Genomic DNA, 7,228 nt, shown 5'->3' with positions numbered 1-7,228 from the left:
GTAGGACGTCGCGACCCGCTGGGTGCCGGCCTACGGCCCGGGTGCGCAGCCTGTCCTTCCGCGGGCCTCGGTTCGCGTCTGTTGGGCAGAGCCCCGGTGTCCTGGCTGGCTGCTCGGCGGTATATCTGGAGGAGTCGATTCGCCCCTTTGGGCGCTCGGGCTCCCGGCAAGCGCGCGCGGTTCTTCCCGGATGACGGACCTACCTGGCCCGGCCCCGGACCCGCGCCGCTGTTGGCTCGGGATGCTCTCGGGCGGAATAATCGCTCCCGTCAGCGGCGCTTCAGCTTTGGACAATTTCACGACCCGTCTTGAAACACGGACCAAGGAGTCTAACATGTGCGCGAGTCATTGGGCTGTACGAAACCTAAAGGCGTAATGAAAGTGAAGGTCTCGCCTTGCGCGGGCCGAGGGAGGATGGGGCTTCCCCGCCCTTCACGGGGCGGCGGCCTCCGCACTCCCGGGGCGTCTCGTCCTCATTGCGAGGTGAGGCGCACCTAGAGCGTACACGTTGGGACCCGAAAGATGGTGAACTATGCCTGGCCAGGACGAAGTCAGGGGAAACCCTGATGGAGGTCCGTAGCGATTCTGACGTGCAAATCGATCGTCGGAGCTGGGTATAGGGGCGAAAGACTAATCGAACCATCTAGTAGCTGGTTCCCTCCGAAGTTTCCCTCAGGATAGCTGGTGCTCGTACGAGTCTCATCCGGTAAAGCGAATGATTAGAGGCCTTGGGGCCGAAACGACCTCAACCTATTCTCAAACTTTAAATGGGTGAGATCTCCGGCTTGCTTGATATGCTGAAGCCGCGAGCAAACGACTCGGATCGGAGTGCCAAGTGGGCCACTTTTGGTAAGCAGAACTGGCGCTGTGGGATGAACCAAACGCCGAGTTAAGGCGCCCGAATCGACGCTCATGGGAAACCATGAAAGGCGTTGGTTGCTTAAGACAGCAGGACGGTGGCCATGGAAGTCGGAATCCGCTAAGGAGTGTGTAACAACTCACCTGCCGAAGCAACTAGCCCTGAAAATGGATGGCGCTGAAGCGTCGTGCCTATACTCGGCCGTCAGTCTGGCAGTCATGGCCGGTCCTTGCGGCCGGCCGCGAAGCCCTGACGAGTAGGAGGGTCGCGGCGGTGGGCGCAGAAGGGTCTGGGCGTGAGCCTGCCTGGAGCCGCCGTCGGTGCAGATCTTGGTGGTAGTAGCAAATACTCCAGCGAGGCCCTGGAGGGCTGACGCGGAGAAGGGTTTCGTGTGAACAGCCGTTGCACACGAGTCAGTCGATCCTAAGCCCTAGGAGAAATCCGATGTTGATGGGGGCCGTCATAGCATGATGCACTTTGTGCTGGCCCCCGTTGGGCGAAAGGGAATCCGGTTCCTATTCCGGAACCCGGCAGCGGAACCGATACAAGTCGGGCCCCTCTTTTAGAGATGCTCGTCGGGGTAACCCAAAAGGACCCGGAGACGCCGTCGGGAGATCGGGGAAGAGTTTTCTTTTCTGCATGAGCGTTCGAGTTCCCTGGAATCCTCTAGCAGGGAGATAGGGTTTGGAACGCGAAGAGCACCGCAGTTGCGGCGGTGTCCCGATCTTCCCCTCGGACCTTGAAAATCCGGGAGAGGGCCACGTGGAGGTGTCGCGCCGGTTCGTACCCATATCCGCAGCAGGTCTCCAAGGTGAAGAGCCTCTAGTCGATAGAATAATGTAGGTAAGGGAAGTCGGCAAATTGGATCCGTAACTTCGGGATAAGGATTGGCTCTGAGGATCGGGGCGTGTCGGGCTTGGTCGGGAAGTGGGTCAGCGCTAACGTGCCGGGCCTGGGCGAGGTGAGTGCCGTAGGGGTGCCGGTAAGTGCGGGCGTTTAGCGCGGGCGTGGTCTGCTCTCGCCGTTGGTTGGCCTCGTGCTGGCCGGCGGTGCAGGATGCGCGCGCCTGCGCGGCGTTCGTGCCCCGGTGCTTCAACCTGCGCGCAGGATCCGAGCTCGGTCCCGTGCCTTGGCCTCCCACGGATCTTCCTTGCTGCGAGGCCGCGTCCGCCTTAGCGTGCTCCTCCGGGGGCGCGCGGGTGCGCGGATTCTCTTCGGCCGCCATTCAACGATCAACTCAGAACTGGCACGGACTGGGGGAATCCGACTGTCTAATTAAAACAAAGCATTGCGATGGCCCTAGCGGGTGTTGACGCAATGTGATTTCTGCCCAGTGCTCTGAATGTCAACGTGAAGAAATTCAAGCAAGCGCGGGTAAACGGCGGGAGTAACTATGACTCTCTTAAGGTAGCCAAATGCCTCGTCATCTAATTAGTGACGCGCATGAATGGATTAACGAGATTCCCGCTGTCCCTATGATGTAAAACTCCACATATAAGACCCGGACTGACTCCCTTAACACCTTCCGGGCTGCGTCGATAGGTGTGGGTTGTCGTGTGTCAAGGCAGGACGTAAAACTCCCGTCATGGCAGGACGTTAAATGCCCCCAACCCAAGCGAAAGCAAAGGGTGCATGGCGCAGGGGAAGCTGCGTTACGAGAGACATAACAGCTGTCTCTCCTGAGTTGAGCGCGGTGGCTGGGCGGGGGTATGAGGGTAAGTCTCACGACGATCCCGGAACCCTGCGGTCCTGCCACTGCAGTTCCTCACGTCATGGACGACGTTAAAAGTCCCCCAACCCAAAGCGAAAGCAAAGGGTGCGTGGCGCAGGGGGAGCTGCGTCAATAAGGACACAACATCTGTCCAGTTCTTCCCACGGCTGTACTCGCTGGGGAGGGATCGTGGCCTGAGCCGGCAAAGGCTCAGCGCCATGTCGGGGATTTCGGCATGCTCCGCCAAACCAGGGCGTGGTAACACGTCCCTGGCTAGGTTAGATGGGGCCAGACCCCCGAAAGTCTGGGGGACCGACCCAGCACCTGAGTAGGGCTGGGTCCAAGGCCTTAGGGTGGAAACTCGGCCTAGTAGGGGGCGAAGGCCGAGAGGTGAATCCGCCTCTCCGGAATGCGCTGGGCATTTGCCGGGGAGGGACGGGTGAAATCCCCAGTGGCACAGTCGTGGAAGGGGACTAGTGCGCTGGAAACGGCGCGCTAAACCCGGCAGCTCACAAAGCTCTTGGTCCAGGGGCGGGACTGGTGAGCGAGCTGCAATTAGCCTCCCCCCATGCCAGAAGAGCCGGTCCGGGGAAAGAGACGGGCTCTCAACTCTTTGGTCTCTCTCAGAAATCATGGCGGTAAACACAGAGAGAGAGACTTCCGAGCGATACGAAGTGAACGATGAAAATGAAATAAAGAGCGCAGCCGAAAGGCTAAAGGAGATAAATGCGCTACTGGTGACAGATAAAGGGAAAATGAGCAACGACAGAATAAACGAAATAAAAGACAAGCTGGCCCTATGGGCAATTGCCCAAAGCCAGCTTGAAGGAAGGATACAAGAGCTGGAACGACAAAATAAACAAATAATAGCCGAAAAAACAAAAACATACGCCACAGTGGTGGCAGGAGGACCACAGAAACAACAAATCAATATGAAAGAGAGTATAGAGAAAGTGACAGCAAAACAAGGAGTGGCATTATTTTTGAAGCCAAAAGAAGGACAGAGCGTAAAAGAGGTGAAGGAAATATTCACAAGAGTAATTAATCCAACCAAAGCAAAAGTCAAAATAAACAAAGTAGTAGTTGCAAAAAACGCAGTCATAGTAGAAACTCCTACCCAACAGGATAGGAACACAATAATGGGGCACAAAGATTTACAGAGATCGGTAATATGTGAGAGGACAAAGAAAAGATGGCCATTAATGACTGTATTTGATGTGTCAAATAGGTTGACACCAGAGGAACTAACGGAGTGTATTTACACTCAGAACTTTGAGGAAAAAATGAGCCTACAAGACTTCAAAAAGGAATTTAGACCAAAATTTAGAATGGGGAGAAAAGACAGAGATACGGGACATCAAGTAGTTGAGGTTTCCCCAACATTGAGAAAAGTACTCATACAAAATGGTAGAGTATATGTGGAGTATAGTTCAGTCGCGGTCAAAGATTATTGCGTGGTACCCAGGTGTCATAGATGTATGGATCTGGGTCACGTACAGAAGTACTGCACCTGGGGTGACCCCACCTGTGGTCACTGTGGAACGGACAACCACAACAAGAAAGAGTGCCCAGAAAAGAACAGACCTGAGACATGTATACCATGCAATAGAAGGGGAAAAAGAAAATGTAGAGCTCCAAATTCCAAAGAATGCCCCACATATCAGCTTCTACTAGGAAGACTTATACAAAGGACAGATTATGGAGACTAACCCCCAAGAGAAAAGAAAGAAACATAAATCACCAAGCAAACAACTAAGAGACACGCTAAGGGGCATGAAAATCAGAGAAGCAGTAGGGGCAAGGGTAAAAGATGCAAAAGAAATCACAGATAAACAACCTGGAAATAAGGGAACAACAAAAAACACACGGGATAACAAACGGGATAACAATCAACACATAACATGTACAGCACAAAATTGTATTGCCAATACCCCCATTGAAAGAACACCAACACAAGGGCGACCTCGGTCGCCCTATTTTTATGACAAGAAAACGCAGATGGAGAGCGGAGATAGAAAGCAAGAGGTTCCTAAGACACAACGAGAAACATTGATACAAGACAAGACACAAAATACAACAAGGGATATACAAGTACAAACAATAAGCATGATAGACGCACAAGTACAAACAATGAACACACAAGATGCACAGGTACAAACAGAAGGGCGACCTCGGTCGCCCATTTTTCATGACAAGAAAATGCCGATGGAGGGCAGAGATGGGCGACCAGAGGCGCCCATGACACAACACACTACACCAACACAGAGACAAAACAAAGACATAGAAAAGAATAACATAGGAAAGAAATACGGACGACCTCGGTCGTCCGTTTCTAATGAAAAGAAAACGCCGATGAAGGGCGCGGACGGACGACTGAGCTCGCCCGAAAAAGAACACTCAGAACAAACACAAGATAAAGACAATAAGTCAAGCAAGAGTGACACATATAACGCAATGGACCCAAAGAATACTTATAAGATATGCGAAAACGCATTACAGATGGCAAGACTAGAAGAACCCGGTCTGCTAACCACTGCGTTACGCCAACTAGTGAGAGTGGGGCACAAAAACGGCTCGAGAATTACTTATCCAGCTTTGGCGGACGTTGACTGCATTCAACTAGCCGCGGCCGGAATCCCCACGGAACATGAACAACTAGAGGAAATAGTAAAGCAAGTATACGAAAGAAGAGGCGTAAAATACAATTTGGAAAATATATATACACAAATGGTAACAACATACGGCCGAATAGGATTCGATCCCAATAAGGTATGGCCAGAAGACCATTACCATACGTATCACCCATAATGGATCTCATAGTTCTCCAGGTAAATACGATGCGAAGCGCACAAGTAAACTACGAGTTGCGCAAACTAGCAGAAGAACACAAAGCTGACATACTATGCTTGCAAGAACCATACTCCCGGGAGGGTAAAATCCCAGGAATGACAGCCACGGCTCAAATAATTATGAAAGGAGAAAGACCAATGTCCGCAATAGTAATTTTAAATAGTAATATAAGAACAATAATATTAAATCAATTTACAAATGAACATATTGTAACAATCGAAGTACAAGCAAAAAACACTAAATGGTATTTGGTATCAATATATTGTCAGTATAGAGAGCCAATAACTATGTACCTAGAACAACTAAAGGAAATATGTAGAACTCTACAGGGCCATCAAGTAATCATAGCAATGGATGCAAATGCAAAGTCATTCCTGTGGCATAGCGGAGAACAAGACGAAAAAGGTCAGGAATTAGAAGATGTTATAAGTGAATTAAATCTAGACGTAATAAACGCACCTAGCGAGATACCAACATATTCAAATAGAGCAGGGGCAAAAACAAATATAGATGTAACACTGGCAAATAACAGGGCTAACAATAAAATAGACAAATGGGAGGTATTGGAGAATGCAACAACCAGTGATCACAATGTAATAAAGTATATATTAAAATCAGAACAGAATGTGGCGCCGCAGGAATGGCTTTCAGAATATGATTATAAAAAAGCAGACTGGGAAAGACTCTCCCGGGAGTATAGCCCGCCGGAGCTGGATGAGGATCTCGAGGTTGATGAAATAGCGGAGCAGATAGTTCAAAGTATAAAGGACGTAATAGAAGCCGTTGTACCAAAGAGAAGCAGAGTCCAAAGCGTGCACCCGGCACCATGGACTCCAGAACTAAGTGACCTACGTCAGGCTACGCGCAGGGCAAGACGCAGGTATCAGCGCACATTTAACCCACAAGACAGGGAACATAGACTGCGTATATACAGACAACTAAGGGAGAGATACAGAAGAGAAATTATAGAAGTTAGGAAAAGAAGCTGGGAAAATTTCGTAAGAAACAACCTGGCAATGGATCCCTGGGGAAAGCCATACAAGCTTGCTAGGGAAAAAATAAGAGCTCCAACAGTCTTATCATCTATAAGAATCCCAGACGAAAACAGAATGACCACAACAAGACAAGAGACAATAACGGTGCTCCTCCAAGCCCTGCTACCGGATGATGATCCCTCTGAGGACACACCGGAGCAGGCGGCTATAAGAGAGAGAGCACAGGAAGAATACAACAACAACACAATGGTCTACCCCTTCTCACCACAGGAGGTGGTAGACGTAATATCAAACCTAAAAAGGGGAAAATCTCCCGGACCCGACAGGGTCACGGTTGAGGTACTTCAAGCTATAAAAGGAAAAATAGCCCCGATACTGGCAAATCTATATAACAAATGTCTGGAAAGAGGTACTTTTCCAAGGAGATGGAAAAGAGCAGAAGTAATAATACTTAAGAAGCCAGATAAGGACCCGACGGAACATGAAGCATACAGGCCAATATGTCTGCTGGATACCTTGGGCAAAGCCCTTGAGAAATTGCTCTGTGCGAGACTGACTGGTCATCGGGAAATGGCAGGAATGCACGAGTGGCAATTCGGTTTCCGTCGTGGAAAATCAACGGAGGACGCCATCAACACGGCGGCCGAACTTGTCAGCTCGTCGAACTGCACATATGTTTTAGGAGTGATGGTGGACATCTCAGGGGCGTTTGATAATCTGTGGTGGCCGGCATTGTTTACCTGCTTGCAGGATATGCAGTGTCCGGCGGCACTATACAGATGTTTCAAGAGCTACTGTAGAGACCGGGTGGTA

At 50.4% G+C, this 7,228-nt stretch overlaps 1 pseudogene; it reads left to right on the top strand.

The window, feature by feature from the left end:
- Nucleotides 1–2,384, top strand: part of LOC126093738 (large subunit ribosomal RNA) — a 3,002-nt pseudogene extending 618 nt beyond the window's left edge.
- Nucleotides 2,385–7,228: the final 4,844 nt, after the last annotated feature.

This window comes from Schistocerca cancellata, chromosome 7 (genome assembly GCF_023864275.1).
Source record: "Schistocerca cancellata isolate TAMUIC-IGC-003103 chromosome 7, iqSchCanc2.1, whole genome shotgun sequence".
NCBI lineage: Eukaryota > Metazoa > Arthropoda > Insecta > Orthoptera > Acrididae > Schistocerca > Schistocerca cancellata.
This window is presented reverse-complemented; position numbering and strand designations above follow the sequence as displayed.